This window comes from Candoia aspera, chromosome 2 (genome assembly GCF_035149785.1).
Source record: "Candoia aspera isolate rCanAsp1 chromosome 2, rCanAsp1.hap2, whole genome shotgun sequence".
In the NCBI taxonomy this organism is placed as follows: domain Eukaryota; kingdom Metazoa; phylum Chordata; class Lepidosauria; order Squamata; family Boidae; genus Candoia; species Candoia aspera.
The window spans coordinates 179,232,087-179,250,654 of record NC_086154.1 but is presented as its reverse complement, the minus strand read 5'-3'; positions in this window follow the sequence as shown (position 1 = coordinate 179,250,654).

Here is an 18,568-nt window from a genome sequence, read left to right as displayed (position 1 = left end):
GTTTTTGCACCTGGGGAGAAGAACGTGCCTGGACTTGTTTTAATTTCAGTTTCCCTTCTGTGTAGGCATGTAGAGAGTTAAGCAGCTCTCACTGAGAGCCTGTAAGAATGCAGAAGCTTTTAAATATGCTTTGCTTTCTGTAAATAAAATTATTTTTATAGAAATGCCTGGTGTGTGACTTTTCTGATCTCTCCTGGGCCAAAGGCTTTCTTAGCAATCTGCCAACAAGAATCAACACTAGGATTAACACCAGATGAACCATCAAACAGCACAATACACCCTAATCAAGGAACTATTAACTCAGTCAATCAACCAAGCAGCAAACAACAGCCCAATCAAAGAACTCCCAAGGAGAGAACAACACCCCCACCAACACAAGCAGGGCAAGCCAAGGTGTATAAACTGACAGCAAGGCCCACTCCCTCTTCGTGCTGAAGATGTTGCCTAGTCTGGCAATGAAATGTCTGCAAGGAAACAACAAGGCTCAGAGAGCACCAAGGACTCCACAGTTCAACCCTGAGCTACAAATATTCGCTTCGATTGGAACTTCTTGACACTAAGAGCTGTCAATCAGTGAAATAGGTTACTGCATGGAGTGGTTTCTTCCCCTTTACTGGAGGCTTTCAAAAGAGGCTGGATAGTCATTTATCGGGGATGGTGCAGTGAATCCTGCAGTGTGCAGAGGGTTGAACTTGATGACCTCTTATGGTATGTCACTTCCAACTCTATGATTCTGTGAAAGACCACTAGGAAATCCCTAGCCATTAGGTTAGACTGGGAAGTCAAGGAGACATTGTAGAAGACAAGGAGACATCACTTCCATCTTATTGCCAGAAAAAAACGACATGGATGCATCCATATAGTTATCAGGAACTGAGTGAGCTCAACTCAACAAAGTCTTTTTCCCGTTGTAATCCCATGCAATTGGGATAATAGAAACTAAAGCCTTGGGGTCAGGGGGACACTATCATGTGGAAGAAAAGATGTGTCATAATGATAACCTGCCTCTGAAATTCATTCCTGAAATATTATTACAGTGACTCAGAAGACAAACGCCTCATGCAGCAGTTGTAATGAGGGAAAGAAAATCTTGGCCTGGCAACATGCAGCCCAAATCAAACACCAAACAGATAACATAGCAGCAACAAAAGAAGCCAGAGCAGCTGCACACTTATTTTGCAAAGTTTTTTGTTTTGTTTTAAGAAACATAAAAATAAATCTGAAGAGAGAAAAGACAAGAAACTTACCATGTAACAAACATAACCCAGGGTGGTCTTAGTAATTCTCTTATACAACAGGGAAAATTCACTTATTCGTTCTTATTTTTTATTTTTATGATTTATTAAAGAAATGTATAAGGCCGCTCAACTCACACACAGTGACTCCGTGTGGCTTACAAAATTAAAAACTATAAAAACACAATAGACACCCTCCGGTGGCAGCAAACACATTCATGTCAGCCATTTGATCAGCTCTGAAATGACCTGAGGTCCCCAGGCCCACTGACAAAACCACATCTTCAGGTCCTTCTGGAAAAGGAGCAAGGAGGGGGCCAATCTTATCTCTGGGGGAATGATGTTCCAAAGGGAGGGAGCCACTACGGAGAAGACCCTTTTCCTCAGCCCCACTAGATGTACCTCCCTAATGGAAGGGACCCGCAACATGCCCTGCCTCCCCACTCTGGTTGGCCAGGTGGATGTGGCTGGGGAAAGGCAGTCCTGCAAATAACCTGGCCCCAAACCATGTAGGGCTTTAAAGGTGATAACCAGCAACTTGAATTGGACTCAGAAGCAAATCGGCAACCAATGCAGCTCCCGCAAAAGAGGTGACACATGCACAAATCTAGGCTTGGGCAAAACTATGCAGGCCGCTGCATTTTGAACCAACTGAAGTTTCCGGATACTTTTCAAGGGCAGCCCCATGTAGAGCACGGGAAGTGACTAGGGCATGGGTGATTGTAAGAAGGGCATGTTGGCCCAGGAATGGGTGTAGCTGGCGCAGAACATGCAGTGTTACTTATCAACATGACAACCCCAAGCAGGCTCAGCATCAGGATCTGTGGTGTTGGAGCAAATGCTGGAGCTTTTGGGTCCCAGTAGGCCCATCTCTGCTAATCCTGGCCTTCTTTTACCATCTATATTTTAAAAACCACAAATTTTAGGATCCAGTGCTGTGGTGAAAATCACAGCATTTTGAAGCTGGGGCCCAGGACCCTATATAGCCCTCTAAAACTTCAGGTGGGGAACACAGAGACCTCCAAAATTCTCACCAAAATGTAATTTTTAGTGTGATATAAGGAAATCTATTTAAATGTGTGAATGGAGTGTCATCATATTAGTTAGAGATGTGTAAAACCAAACATCCAGTTCTTCCCACAGAACATGCCCAGCTGCCTCAGGGATGCTCAACCATTTCCCATAAATTTATCTTTCAAACCGGAAGTGGTTTGTGGTGTTCTGGATGTGGTGTTTGGGGCCAGAGCATGTTCAGAACACCATGAATACTTCTGAATTGGAGGATGAATGCCTGGAAAATTACCAGACCACCCCAGAACAGTGAGATCAGCATGATCTGAAAGAGGAACAAAACTTTCCAGAATTCCTTGGAAAGTCTTGTTTCTCTTCCAGATTATGCTGATCTGGATTCTCTAGAAAGTCTGTTCCCAAAACATTTGGTTTTCCACATCTCTAATATTAACTTTATGAAATTAAATCAAATTTAGTTGCTGTAGTTAGAGCAATTTAGTTGCTGTAGTTACAGCAACTTACTCTATCCTTTATACTTCAAATGCAGCCCTTGAAATTCCACTCAAAAGCCTTCCACCAAAAAAGAAATAGGACAGATTTATTTATATCTGAATGGGGGTTAGGAGTTTCCTGTCTCTGTTCTTGCAAAGTATTCGACAAGCCTTCCATGACCGGTAATAAAAATAAGCTCTCATGAAACCCTCATGAAATGAATGGGGCTAATTTCTGAGCTTTTCTCACCAAAATCCTTGTAGCTGACTTTAGCACAATGGCTGAATTTCAGACACTTCAAAAAATAGAGTCTGGTAAACCCAGCAGAGATAGAAGCTCATGCTTTAAATTTGTATCTTGGATTGATGCAAGAAGAGAAGCTGAGGCAAACCTCTACTGGAATTCTCCTGCAATGGAAAGATGTGGTTCACAGAGCTGGGTAGATGACTAAAGGGCATTGTCAAATTTCAGTTTTGCTCCTTTGGCTTAAAAAAAAAAAGACCAAGGGAGAAATGGATAGGCTTGGGCAGCAAAGGCTAAGGGTAGATATGAATTCTGCTATCAAACTCCTAGGCTAAACAATTCAGCTATGTGAACTTACATGAAATTGGTTGTGTAAATGGTTAGTCAGAAACTAAACATCTTTAACAGCGAGACCCATACTACTGCCCTTAAGACAAACTGTCTGGATAACAAAGTTGGATGTCTTAGTGGAAATGGAAGTGCAAAAAGGGGAGGAGAAAGACAACCATGTAGTTTTTCTTTTAATCACACAGTAACTTTAACTGCAGGCCATGTCTTCAAATTCAAAGTAAGAGATGTCACTGCATAATATTCCTCTGATGCCAAAACAGCTTGGTTCATAACTAGCATAATGAAGAAAAATTAATTAATGATCAATGTATACTAGTATTCCTCAACAGAATTAGTTTTTAAATAAATATACTGTAAATGCAAATTAAATTTTGCTTTCTTTGCATGGGCACGCATGATTTAACTTACGTATTCTTATTAATGAATTAAATATGGAGGGTACTTTCCTCCCAGGGAGTTTAGGCTGAAATCATCAGATATTACAATAATTTTTTGAGATAGGTTAGGTTTATAAGTAGGGACTAATCTGGTATTATTGAAATATTTTCTTGGCTGAATGACAATTAAATCTGGCACTGAAACATTTTCTTGGCTGAATGACTATTTCATCACAATGTTTTTCTTGTTGACTCCCATTGATTTCCAAATGTTAGTGCCTAATCTATTACCATGCTAAATGTGAAATCACCCCTCCTCTGTCTTGTTTGGTCTGGATTTCTGTCAGGAACTTACAAAATAATTGTACAAATGTTATTTATAAGGCAAAGCAGCTGTTCTCTTCCATGTTGGTGACCTAGGTTCAAACTTTATTGAATTCTTACTAAAAGGATTGCATCTGAGGGTGTAAGAGCTGAAGTTAGAGGCCAAATTTATGCCTATTTTTACCCAAGATCCCCCTCTACAGTAGCTGGGTCAGGGTAATAGACAAACTGAATGCCTCTCCTCATATTGCGTTGAGTCTAGATGAGTGGTGATATTATGCATAAAATCATTGAATATAAGGGTTGGAAGGAACCACGGAGATTATCTAGTCCAACCCCATTCCCAGTGCAGGAATCTGTCTACTACACTGTATTAGTTAACAAAATGAAGTATAGCATACAAATTGAGAATGCATGAAACTTCTATATTTTTTAACAATTGATGCCTGAAAATAATGAACCTCTGATTTCACAATTTCAACCATGGCTACAAGAACGTGTCATCCCATCAATTTGTTTGCTGTAGGAACAGGAGCCTTCTCAGGAGTATTCAGTACTTGTTCTCCAACCCGAGCATCTGGGTGAGTGACAGTGTCCAAGGAGATTTTGAATAGCATTGAGGAGGCATCACAGGCCTCATTGTCATATTCAGGGCAGGTCTAATGGCTCTCTGGCAGCTGAGTGGCCTCAACAGATCCATTCCTAGCTGACCTCACAACTTGAGCTCTTCAGCACTGGAGTTCTGCAGCTGTGTCGACTGATTTCCCTTTGCAAAATTTCTCACCTCATCTTCCTCCCAGCTGCTCTGCATTCCCCATCTCCCGCTGAAGCCATAATGCTTGTGTCCATTTCGTATGCTTTTTAAAGTGACAATTTTTTTCATCCCTTCAATAACAAACCCAGCAAAGCACAACAGGAACAGGGGGCTGGCTGAATGCTCAGTTTTGCAGTCCGCCATGGTCCAGCTGGAGGGAACCCTGGTTGGTGAATATCAGTGTTGTGAAGATAGTAACAGTGTGGACACGTACAAGACAGTGCAAAAATGCTTCTGGGAATCAAGAGGGGGTAAAGTTGGCAGCTGTATGGAAGTGTCCCTAATCTTCATGTATTGGATCTTTTGTGCCAAGCAGCAGGGAGGGATTGCAATGTTTATTTTTCCCTTGTGTTTCTGGTTGGCCACAATTGGAAACAGAACGCAGCTCAATCTTCCCAGCCTCCAGATTTAATGAATGTCAGTGCCATAATCCATATGTTGGTTGATGTATTGTGAGATTGTTAAAGTCCAACAACTTCAGAAGACAATAGACTGGATATGCTAAACTTAATGGCATCTTGGTCTGCTCCAATAGGTATGTTCTTGTGCAATTTAGGTACATATACAGAGTACAGTGTGCACTGCATGGCACCGTACAAAGTCCCGTAGCCAAGAACATACACATTCCTATCCTCAAAGAGCTTACAACTTAAAAAAGACAATGAGGCAAGTAGAGGGGATGAATTTGTCATTGCGGTTGTGAATTAAAATTAAAGAGACTTACAAATCCCAGTCTTCTCTTGAGATGCAAAATATACACAGTCTAAGAGCTGCCTTTAACTTTAGTTGTATCTATAATATGACATTGGAAGGAATTCCTCAGGTGCCCCTCTCAGAGACAGTGACGATCCTTGGGGGAGACTAAAGCAACTTGAACTAGCTGTGGGCAGCCTCCCCCATGTGAAATAAAGTAATAATACTAACGATAAAAACACTGAACTAACTGACAGAATAGTTGGAAGCATTATTGTCATCTAAAATGCTATAACTATTGTGGAATAACATGGGATACATTTTAAGAATATTTTCATTAGTGTGTGTTTCTAGGGGTAACTATGAAACACGAATTTCTGCTGTTAAGAAACGATTGACACTGTTAAAAAAAAAAGTACAATGGCTTTTGTGTTCTCCTGCTAATCCTATGCCTCATCACCTCTTCCCCACAACCTCCACGCCCTGGCTCTGAGACAGCCCCTTACCTTTCAAAAAGGACATATCCTCACACTAGAGCAGGCGTATGGTCTGTGGGGCACATGTGGCCCACCAAGCAACCTTCTGCACCCCACCAGCATTTTTTGAAAAATAACCAATCTACTGCCACCAAACATCACTGCAGCCAGGAAGGATCCACTGCTGCTGCTGCCATCTAGGTTTATGCAGCCACTTCCACCCCAAAAGACATGCTGCTGAGTGCCTCTAAGGCTTCCGTGCCTCACGGGCACTGCCAGATCCACTGCTGCTGCCACCACGTTGTTAGCTGCCAAACAGCTGATCAGCCGCCAGCTATTCCTTTGCAGCTCATGATTATTTTTAAGGTCTCAATCTGGCCCTTTCCCCTCTCCGAGTTGTGCACTGGTGCCTCCATCACACTGCCAGCCTGCTGCAGTGGAAGGTTGAAGGCATCTCAAGACAATTCAGGAGAAAAGTGTTGTTTTTCACCAAAAAGGCAATAAAATTTTTATGCGGACATTCTGCGTCACATGGAGGTGGAGTCTAAAAACCTTGAGGGCTCCAATTGGTCTGCTGCGGGACTGCCCCTCCCCTCCCCTCCCCTCCGGCCCCTCTGTTCTTCTGAGATTTCTGCTCTGGCTGCTGGGGAGCGCAGAGTCTTTGCCAATGCAGAAACCCCAAGTAGAATTTGCTTCTTCTGGGTCAGAAAAAAAAAGAATGGAATCTGCTCTCCTACTTTTTCCCAACCCAGAAGAAGCAAATGCTTCACATGCATTTCTTTCTGTGCAGGCAGTAACTTTGCCAATCTCGTTGCCAGAGGCTCAGTAAAAAGAGCACTGTTGGGCCCGTGGTTTAGGAAGCTCCATACTTTCTTTCCATCTCAGTGACAGGGGGAAAGTCGATTGGTGTGTTTGGAGGAGCCCAGGTAAGGACAAAGTAAGGACTTACTTGCACCAAGTAAGGACTCATTTGCAGACCCTTGGTCCAGTGCCAAGATGGGTTGCTTACTCTTTATGGAGGACATGTCCTCACAGCACAGCCTCTATCTCAGAGTCAGCCTGCCACTGAAGCAGGCTGTAGCTGGATCAAAAAGATCCAGCAGGAAATTCACCTTTTCCAAGCAAAAGTGAAACAAACCCTATTCTGTTAAATGTGGAGAAGGAGCCTGAGGGAGATAGGGACATGCAGTGCTCCAGTGGCCCACTGCAGGACCACCCACTGCCATCTGGCCATAGGGCTCTGTTCCTTCAGAACAACTAGACCACCTTTCCCCACTGCAACCAAAGTCTTTGTTTTGTCAGGGGAAGACTGACCTTATGGAAGACCACTACGTTTCATCAGTGCTAAAACAGAAAAAAAATACCCATTGTTTGTCCCAGTTTTTGAGCCCCATGTTGATGTCCTTTCTGCCTCCAATGCTGCTGCTTCTGTGAGCAGCTGCTGCGATCCTTCACCAAGGCCCCCTTGTCTTCCAGATCTTCCAAGTGCCTCCTGCTGCCTTTGCACCATGAGCTGTTGGCCAAGGCCTGGGGGGGAGGGGGGGCAGAAAAGCGTGGGGGGGTGGGGTTAGCAGGAGCTGCAGCTACAGTAGCACCAAGCCAGCCCAGGAAGTGGAGAATCAGTAGTCAGTCAGCTGTCATTAGGGAAGCTCATGGCTGCCATCCAACCCCAGTAAAATCGCTCCTGAGGGGCAGTAAAAAGAACTTTTATGGGGGGAGCGGTTTCATATGTTCCTCCTGTGTCAAGGAGAAGAGGGGAGCCCATTGTCATGGGTGTGGGGAAGAGCCCCAAGTTTCTGAGGAAACCCAGGCTCAGAATAAAACAAGGTTTGTCATATGGGTTTAAGGGAGGTAGCATATGCTTATAGAAATACTTGGGGACCCAAGCCATTTATTTATTTATTTTTATAAAGGGAAGGTTGAGCATGCTATATGGAATGCCACTAAAATATATATAGTATGTGAACTGTAAATGGATTTGAAACAGTTTACAAAGCTAGTCAAAGCATAAACATATGAGGGGAAGTGGAAGCCAAATCCCCACATTTGGCACACAGAATGTTTAAACTATGTCAAGTGGTATGCAGGCATGCTCCTGCTCCATTTTAAGAGTCTGGTAACAAGAACACACTGTTAAAATTCATTTGTGGTTGAGCAGCATGACTCAAGACCACTTCTAAGGTTGTTTATCTCAAGATGCATACAAGGAAGATTATGTGGTATATCTCTGTCAGACCAAACTTGTGTCCTTGGCAAAACGGTTGGTTTCTAGACAAAAGTCATACTGGAAATAATAAACACCAAGATCAGTGCTGGCTGTAATTTTAATCTTGCAGATCAAGTTGGTTCATGCAGCTCCACTGTTCTCCACTCCAAAGTGGTTTCCATTTTTCTATTTATTTGTTCTTTTTTTGTAATTGCTTATTGCAGCTCCAAGTACAATCTAAATGGACATGGTTTAAAAATATCTCTAGGAAAAGCAACACAGGTTATGAATTAAGCAGGTTGACCCTTGCAGCACTTTCTAAAATAGGGCAAGAAAACCTATACTCTCCCGCCTCCACATGTTGTTTCTGACAATTGGCTCTGGCACATCCTGGCTGGGGTTGGGAAAGCTGGAAATGGGAAATTCTCCATTCATAGTCTAGAAACTCACAACTCCAGTTCCTGGGCCACTACAAAAAAGGCCATTCAAATTACATATAAAGCCAATCTAACAGGAAAACAGACTTTTGCTATGAACTTAAAACCCATTCATTTCACCATTCCAAGTTGAGGAGCAATCAACTTCTGATGGATCAGTCCTCATAGGAGAGATGAAATTATTTTGAATTCTAACATCAGATATGGCTCAGTGTCTATGTAACATTAAAAGATATGCCAATCTTTTATGAGATTGCATATTTCATTGCCTACCTCTTAGTGCCCAAACATCATTTCCCAAGGCCCACATAAACTTCAGAAGGATGCAGTAATATTTTTTTGAACTGGAGGAACTCGTCACAAGGTCTCCCATAATCACAGCAAGGAGAATCCTTAGTCACATTGCATTATATATCTGCCGCTGCTAGAGGCACTGTTTTTAAAGATGAAAAAGTAGAATAAAAAGTTTATAAATAACATTAAAATAAACAAAATATCTTGACTTAACACACTTATTCATACTACTTCCCTGCTGAAATCGCAATATAACAAACTATTCCTAAGCAACCAACCTCTAATAAATCTTTGCAATTAAAGTTACAGGCTATTATTGTAAATTTTGTGACCATTTCAGTTACATCAGTCTAACTGGCATTTACTTTTGCTTGGACAAGCTCAACTTATAAAACACACTGAGTGTCAACAAAAGATGACTAGGACAAAAGCAGTCTTTGATTGATAGTAGTATGGATCATGTCTCCGGTAAACTATCAGTTACAGGACATTTCTGAATGACTGTTTTTGTATGCATCTGTCTTACCTTATATAATATCAACAAATGCAATGTCATGCATTCATCCAGTGGAGAACTCATTAGGCTAGGACATACAAATCACATCACATGATACCAGAATGGCATCATTGTTTGCATAGTTCATATATGGAAAAATGGGGAAAATGAGAAAGGGACAGAAACTTGATAGAATTATTCTACATAAAGCTTCAAACTTACAATGTGCAGTCCACATCCAATGAATGCTTCATTTGGCCTGTTACTATCTACCTTTTCCTTAGAAAACTACAGAAAATTAAAAGCAGCTATGGGATGATGGATGGAACTATTCAGTTCCATTGAGAATGGATCTCAAAATTCATTCCTTGTGTTTTCCTCTCCAATTTTTGTTATTATTCCTATGACAATAAGGAGAGCAGAGATTTCAGAATAGCAGCAATGGTCCTGTTTTCAGAGGGCCAAGATGTTTTTCAAATATCTGGATTCATATTGGTGCAGTATTTTTACTTTTTTTTTCCCCACAAAGGTCTATTGCAGCATCAAAGCGATCATCATGAAATCTCTCTTCAAGCACACAATGACAGTACAAAATTTGGATGCTAAGGATGAAGATATGAAAAGCAAGCCTTGGTAATTCCAAAATTTTGGAAGCAAATTACAAACTCATTATAGAAATTACACTGTATAATATCTATCAAGTGTTATTAATGGATCCAACATCATCTTTTCAACCAAGCCCCATTAAAAGTAGAGTCAAAACCACTGCAACTCTCAACACAAAGCTCTGTATGGTTGCCTCTAGTTAATTCAGTTACTAGTTTAATTACAAACAAATGTACTTAAAAAAATTCTTTGGGCACAGGTGCTGTTGAAGTCCTGGCCTTGCAAGGGACATACATGCTTGTTTTCTTGTGTGTCCAACCCATTCAAGGTTTATAAAGGCCAATGTCATGATCGCCGTTGCGATGTTTGCGACATCGCAACGGCTCGCATGACAATACAGGGATATGGGTCCTGAGCTGATAAGGCAAGGGCAATAGAAAAACACAAAAAGAAGTAAGGGGTTTAAGGAAACTATGTAACGACCGAGTCCGGCAGTCCAGGAAGCAACAATAAAAGAAAACTGACATGAAATTGAATAACAACCGAACAGGCGAGGTTCGGAAGGGCGTGCCCGGACTTTCGAGGAATTAGAAGCCTGATCGCCCGGCAATGGATCATCACCGCACAGGAAGGCGATCGAGGCGATGCCCGGGGCGCAGGGGGCTGGACGACCTCTCACCTGGCAAGGACGAACTGTTGGGACTCGTGGGACGCACCTGGGGTAAGGGGGAGTGGAGCGCTGACCGGCACGGGCTATTTAAATCCCGTTCCGGCGCGCTCCCCTCACTCTCAGCTTTCTAAGGGCATGCATTCTGTTCCCAAATAAAACCAGAACCTAAGTCTACTCTAGTGTCTGTGTTTTTATTGGGTCTCAGGCAGAGCCTGACAGCCAATGTGGACACCAGACATATTACATAATCTGCTATAGTTGTTACAAGTGTTGGACTTGAACTGGGGGGACTCTTAGAGGAATATAACTCTAATAAATAAATAATTCTGCTGGGAGATGGGGGAACATGAGTATTGTAAATTCTTCCCCCACATGGGCTTTGTAATTCATCCTCTCTTTGCCCATTTCTCACAAACTACTCATCTCCCAAGGATTCACTTGCAGAGTAATTCTGGATGACTAACAGGGTTAACAAAACATACCACGAAAGCAATAGTAAAGAAATAAAATACAGACAACAGCAGGAACAAAACTTAAAAACCATATTTTTACATTTACAGTGGGCTCATTTGTCCACCGGGCCCAATGCCTATGGGAGGATCCACATTTTCGAAGTCTTCTTGAGGGCTGATAGGGTCTGAGACAACCAAATCTCAGGATGGGGGGAATGCTGTTCCATAGAGCAGGTGCTGCAACAGAGATGGCACTTTTTGGGACCCATCAGATGATACTGTTCAATCAATGGGAGTCACAGCATGTCAACTTGTCAGATCTTGTTGGGCAGGCAGAGATAATTGGAGACTGATGGTCCCTCAAATATCCATATCCTGTGCCATGTAAACTTTATAAATGACCATCAGCATCTTGAATTGCACTCAGAAGCCCATTGCTAAATAATGCAGTTCACACAATATTGGTGTTACATAAGCCTACCTAGGAGGCTACAAATCTATGATCTATCTACCTCAATCTGGATTTATAAAAAGTAGAGAAGCATCTAACAATATCTGGCTAGTGACTAACTTTAGATATTGAAATAAATTGGAATCAATCAGCTGTTCTAATTTCACTGGACGATGAAAAGACATTTGATATGCTTCAGATTGAATTTATGAACCAGGAGGGACATGGATCCAATAAATAGGCAGCCATACTCACAGCCCTAAGGACCCTATCTACTTCCTTAAGACTTACAGGCTCAAACACATCCCAGGCAACCAAGCCAGAGCCTACCTCAGTCACCTCAACAGAAGTCCAGCTCAGAGAAGATCCAAGCAATTTTACCTATCAGATGTTGTCATGACCTCGTTGCAAGGCACAAAGAGCCTCACAACGTGGATCATAATCATTAAGGAAAAGGGGAAGGAGATAATCAAACCAGGGACCCAAAGGCACCCACACCCATGGACCCATAAGCAACTGAAAGGAGAGACGTCAGAGGAATGAAGATAAGAAGCACATGGTGCCCCGGAGGACACAACCGTCGCAGGGAGACAAAGAAGACACCGGGGAAAACGCCCAGGCATCAAGGGTCCCATCAAGAGGGATCGAGGCATTGAGGGGTGGGGAAGCCCGGGGCAACACAGGAGGGTATAAAAGGGGCACCCTCACACTACCTACCCCGTTCCCATTTTTCGTTCTGTCAGCTATCATTCCAATAAACCAGAAATCCTTAATACCCATTAAGTGAGCCTGTGTCTTATTGCGAAGCGAGGCTGGCCCTGACATAAAAACGGGAACCCCCCAAAAATTTTTTTCCACCTGGTACCTATCCAACAAGCTTGTGAGGGACCCAGCCAGGCATGGAGAACCAGGAATCGAGGAGGCGCAACCCTTCGGCGCCCGGCGACGAAGCCCCGCTCTCGCAGGGCGGGATGCAGCTGAGGTCCGGGCGATGCAACGCCCCGGTAAGTATGGGACCCAGCTGGGGGGAAGCGGCGGGGGAGGGACCCACTCTGGCGCCCCGGAGCCCGCGAGGCACCGGGGGCGAGACGAGGGGACCCTCTCCAGGCCCGCAGACAACCCCGGAGGAAGCGCGAGGCGAACCGCCACCCTGGGCGCCCGAAGGTGAGGGCGCGCCTGGCACCGTGGAGGGAACGAGGAACGATCCGTCCTCCACCACGACCAACGGCGAGGGCGAGCGGAGCGGCGATCACCTCGGCAGGAAGCCGGGGACGGCGCAGAGGCTCGACGCGCTGGAGGAAGGGATGCAGGCAGTGCGGCTGATGCTCCAACAGCTGACAGCAGCGCAGGGACTCCGCAGCGGAGGCACCGCAGAGGCACCCCCGGACGAACGGCGGCGGGGCGAGCGGGGCGGCGGTGACGGCGGAACCCGGCCCAAGGAGCCCACCCGACAATCGGAGGCGCACCGGGACGAGAGACGGGGCGGAGACCCAGCGGACGGCGGCGACTACGGCGGAACCCGACCCCAGGAGGCCACCCACCGATCGGAGGCGCGCCTGGACGTGAGACGGCGGGACAATCTCGGCAGCGGCGGCGCCCGGTCCCAGGAACCCACCTCATGACGGGAGACGCGCCAGGCTGAGAGGCGGAGGGACGACCCGGCAGGCGGCGACGGCGACGGCGGAGCCTGGATCCAGGAGCCCGACCGAGGGAGGACACCCCGCCCTCCCCCCCGAGCGACGGGACGACGACCTTGCGAGGAGACCCAGAGAGAGGCACCAATGCCGCAAGAGAACTGGAGACAACCCGACCCGCAGCAGCTCCCGCAGAGCCCGAGGCACGAAGTAGAGGGCGCCAGGAGCCAGACCAGGACACTGCCAAGGACTTTGGCATAAAGTTTGACGGGGACCCCTCTAAACTCTCCTTTTTTCTGACCAACGCGAGGTACTACCTCGAAGAATGGGGTCCCTGCTTCAGAACTGAACGGGGCAAAATCAATGCCCTGGCCATAAAACTAAAAGGGCGGGCCGCCGATTGGTATGTCCAATTGTGCCAATCAGGCGCCCAGGCGCTGCAGGACAGCACAGAATTCCTGCAGGCGCTGGAACGGCACTTCAGGGACCCCCTGGAGCAAGAAAAGGCGAAAAGGGCGCTAGAGACACTCAGACAAAGCCCGCGCTCCGTGGCAGAGTATGCCATGGAGTTCCAAGCCCTAGCTGGGAAAGTGGACACTTGGTCTCAATCGACACTGATTGAGAAGTTCAAACACGGCCTCAACTTAAACGTCCTCCGGTGGGCACTCGGCCGCGACAACCCCAGCTCCCTCACGGGTTGGATCCAGCTGGCAGCAGAAGCGGAGAACACTCACGACACGTTCCGCCACGCAAGGAGGGAAACGCAGCAGATGGAGACAGCGAGATCCCCACGCACCAGCGCAAGGCAGGTGAGGGCGAGACCCCAACCCTGGAAGGAGGAACGGGACAGACGCTTCGCAAAAGGGCAATGCTTCACATGCGGCAGGGAAGATCACAAAGCAGCCGCATGCCCCAAAACAACACCCAGAGAGAGCCCGAGGAAGGCACAAACAGCACCAACCCCAGCGCCAAGAAAGCGACCAGCGGCGAAGGGGGAGTACCGACGCAGACACGTCCCCTACAGTTCAGAGGAGGAGGAAAGCAACCCCGATGAGCCGACGGGAAACGACAACCACCTGGCCTAAGGGGCGCCGAAGGACAGGTTGAGGACACTGACAGGCGCTACGACAAAGGGGTGAGTGAGGAATGCCCCACCCTCTATGTCCACGTTACCCTCACCCATCGAAATAAAACCGAAAAGGTCTGGGCACTCATTGATTCGGGTTGCTCCAAAAGCTTGATGCACCCCGACCTGGCAGCCGCACTCAACCTCTGCTGCTATCCACTTCAGCACCACCTGGTGTTCTCGCAGCTCGATGGATCTGCAGCGGGAGGGGGCCCGGTCACCCAATACACCGGATAAACCGCGCTACGGCTCAGCAGCCATGAGGAAAAATTGGCTTTCATCGTGGCACCGGTGGGGCAACCCCGACTCATACTGGGGATCCCATGGCTCGTGCAGCAAAACCCAGTCATCAACTGGAGAACCAGAGAGATTAAGTTTGCTGACGGGCGTTACCAAGCACCCTCAGGGAACAGGGTTCCCCGAGCAGCTATGGGGGGGGCGATGACGACTGCGGAACACAGAGAGACAGCACTGCCAGAGGGACTGCCAACCAAATACGGGGATTTCGCCGACGTTTTTGGCGAGAAAGAGGCAGACAAACTCCCCCCCCCCGCACAGAAAGACGGACTGCACCATTGAACTGGTCCCGGGGGTACCCCTACCCAAACCAAAAATATATGCTATGACCCAGCGAGAGCTAGCAACATTAAGGGACTTCATAGATAAAAACTTGGCGAGAGGTTTTATCGAGCCAGCAAACTCTCCAGTGGGAGCGCCAGTCCTCTTTCGCGAGAAAAAGGATGGGTCATTGCGGCTCTGTACAGACTACCGCGGATTAAACGCAGCAAGCATTTCAAATAAATACCCCTTACCCTTAATAAAGGACATTTTGTCCCACCTGGTAAAGGGTAAGGTATTTTCCAAACTGGACATAAGGGAAGCCTACTACCGCATACGGATACGGGAGGGGGATGAGTGGAAGACTGCTTTCAACTGCCCATTGGGGGTGTTTCAATATAAAGTACTCCCATTTGGACTGGCAGGAGCACCGGGGGTATTCATGCAGTTAATTAATGAGGTCCTGCGTGACCACCTTTTTAAGGGGGTTTTGGTTTACCTGGATGATGTATTGATCTACACAGAAACAGAACGTGAGCACGAACGCTTGGTAAAAGACGTGCTCAAGAAACTTCGCAAGGCAGAGCTGTTCGTTAAGCTCTCCAAGTGCGAGTTTCACAAAAAACAAATTGACTACCTAGGGTATAGGATTTCAGCTAAAGGGATAGAAATGGACCCCAGCAAGGTCCAAGCCATCCTGGCGTGGGAACGCCCACGCACGAGGAGACAACTGCAAAGCCTCCTTGGATTCACTAATTTCTACAGGGGGTTCACGCCCAGGCTGGCAGAGACTATTTTGCCCCTAACTAACCTGCTAAAGACTAAGGGCTTGGGGGACACGTGCAAATCGAGAAACCCGGGGGCGCTACTGAATTGGACAGCTGACTGTCAAACGGCATTCAAGAGACTGAAAACCCTCTTCACAGCTGAGCCAGTGCTACAACACCTCGACCCCACCAAGCCTTTTGTGGTGCAGGCAGATGCCTCCGACTTTTCCATCAGAGCCATCCTGCTCCAAAAGGACTCCGACAACCACCTAAAGCCCTGCGCCTACCTTTCCCGCAAATTCTCCGAAACGGAGCGGAGATGGCACGTATGGGAAAAGGAGGCGTTTGCAGTAAAGACAGCCTTGGAAACATGGCGGCACCTGCTGGAGGGGGCCTCCTGCCCCTTCGAGGTCTGGACGGACCACAAGAACCTGGAGGCACTCAGCACGCCAAAACGGCTCAGCCCGAAGCAGGTGCGATGGGCTCAGTTTTTCAGCCGGTTCAATTTCACGCTGAAATTCATACCGGGCAAGAAAAACTTCTTAGCAGACGCCCTTTCCCAACGACCACAGGACGACAAGCAAGCCTCCGACATCGTGGGGACAGTATGGACCGAGAAACAGCTCGGTTGCCCAGCTGTCATACATAGGCAGACAAAGAATCAGCGCACGCCAGCACGAACGGCGGGGAGCGATCGGAGCCGGCGTTCAATTTCACTGAACTGGCAACAAAGACTCACACAAGCACTACAGCAAGATACATGGTTGCGAAATAACCAACAACATGTATCTTTCAAAGACAACATCGCCTGGAAAGAGAAAGCCTTGTACGTGCCCGAATCACTGCGGGGGGAGATCTTACAGAGAGCGCACGATGACAAATCTGCAGGGCATTTTGGGTTTGTAAAAACCCTCCACCTAACGAGGAGGCAATTTTGGTGGCCAAACCTCAGAAAGGACGTAAAAGACTACGTGGCCAACTGCCCCATATGTGCCACCACCAAACAGAAAGGAGGGAAACCCCACGGGCTGCTACAGCCGGTAGCCAGCCCCTCCCGCCCAAGGGAAGAAATCTCCATGGATTTCATTGTGGACCTCCCACCCAGCCAAAGAAAAACTGTGATATGGGTGGTAAAAGACTATTTCTCGAAACAGGCACACTTCATCCCGTGCGCAACTATCCCCTCCGCACAACAGCTGGCACGTTTGTTCCTAACACACATATACAGGATCCACGGCGCCCCCTACAGGTTGGTGACCGACAGAGGAACACAATTCACGTCAAAGTTTTGGCGGGAATTTTTAAAACTAATCGGAACCAACAAGCATTGTCTACTGTGTGGCATCCACACACGGACGGATCCACAGAGATCCTAAACTCAACACTTGAGCAATTTCTGAGGGCATTCATAATTATCAACAGGACAACTGGGTAGACCTACTACCTTTTGCAGAGGTGGCTTATAATAACGCGGTACACCAGAGCACTGGCCACACCCCATTTAAGGTGGTCTACGGAAGGGACTTTGTACCGATACCAGAATTACCGCAACCTGAAACCCTGCCCTGCTCACCAGACGATTGGGCGGCACAGCTGGCAACAACCTGGCCAATCATCCAAACGGCCCTAGCAGACGCACAAACAATGTACAAAAAATATGCAGACAACCACAGGGCGGAGGCACCGAACTACAAAGTGGGAGATAGGGTCTACCTCTCCACTAAGTTCATAAAGGCCTCGCAACCCTCAAAGAAATTGGCACCGAAATTCATTGGACCTTTTAAAATCATACAGGTAATCAACCCAGTTACTTTCAAACTGGAACTGCCATACAATTTGAGACGGGTCCACCCAGTGTTTCACTGTGCACTACTGAAGCCAATGAGCACATCCAAATGGCATACGGAAGAACCTCCACCCCCACCCATAATGATAGACAACCAACAACATTTTGAAGTAAAAGAAATACTGGACTCAAGAAAACAAAGAGGAACACTACAATACCTCGTGAAATGGAAACATTTCTCACACCCAGAGTGGGTTCAGGCACGACACGTCATGGCTAGACAACTAACAAGACAGTTCCATGAGGCATACCCGGAGAAACCAGCACCATAAGAACATCTTTGGGGGGGCAGCATGTCATGACCTCGTTGCAAGGCACAAAGAGCCTCACAACGTGGATCATGATCATTAAGGAAAAGGGGAAGGAGATAATCAAACCAGGGACCCAAAGGCACCCACACCCATGGACCCATAAGCAACTGAAAGGAGAGACATCAGAGGAATGAAGATAAGAAGCACATGGTGCCCCGGAGGACACAACCATTGCAGGGAGACAAAGAAGACACCAGGGAAAACGCCCAGGCAGCCATCAAGGGTCCCATCAAGAGGGATCGAGGCATTGAGGGGTGGGGAAGCCCGGGGCAACACAGGAGGGTATAAAAGGGGCACCCTCACACTACCTACCCCGTTCCCGTTTTTCGTTCTGTCAGCTATCATTCCAATAAACCAGAAATCCTTAATACCCATTAAGTGAGCCTGTGTCTTATTGCGAAGCGAGGCTGGCCCTGACAGATGTCTAAAATAATCCTCACAGCAGCCCTACAGATGTTTCCCAGTAGGGACAGGGTCACTATAAACAGGGCTGACAGTTGGTATTCCATGGACCCAATAAGAGTAGAAGTAGTCATGCTTTGCTGTTCTTACTGCCACGATGTCATCCTTAATATAGTCTCTAACATGTATTTTTGTTCTTGCTACTGTCATGACATATTTAACATACATGTTCAGTGGAAACTGAGCTGTCCAGTGTTCTCCAAATTCTGTCTCATCACAGCATCATATACTCACAC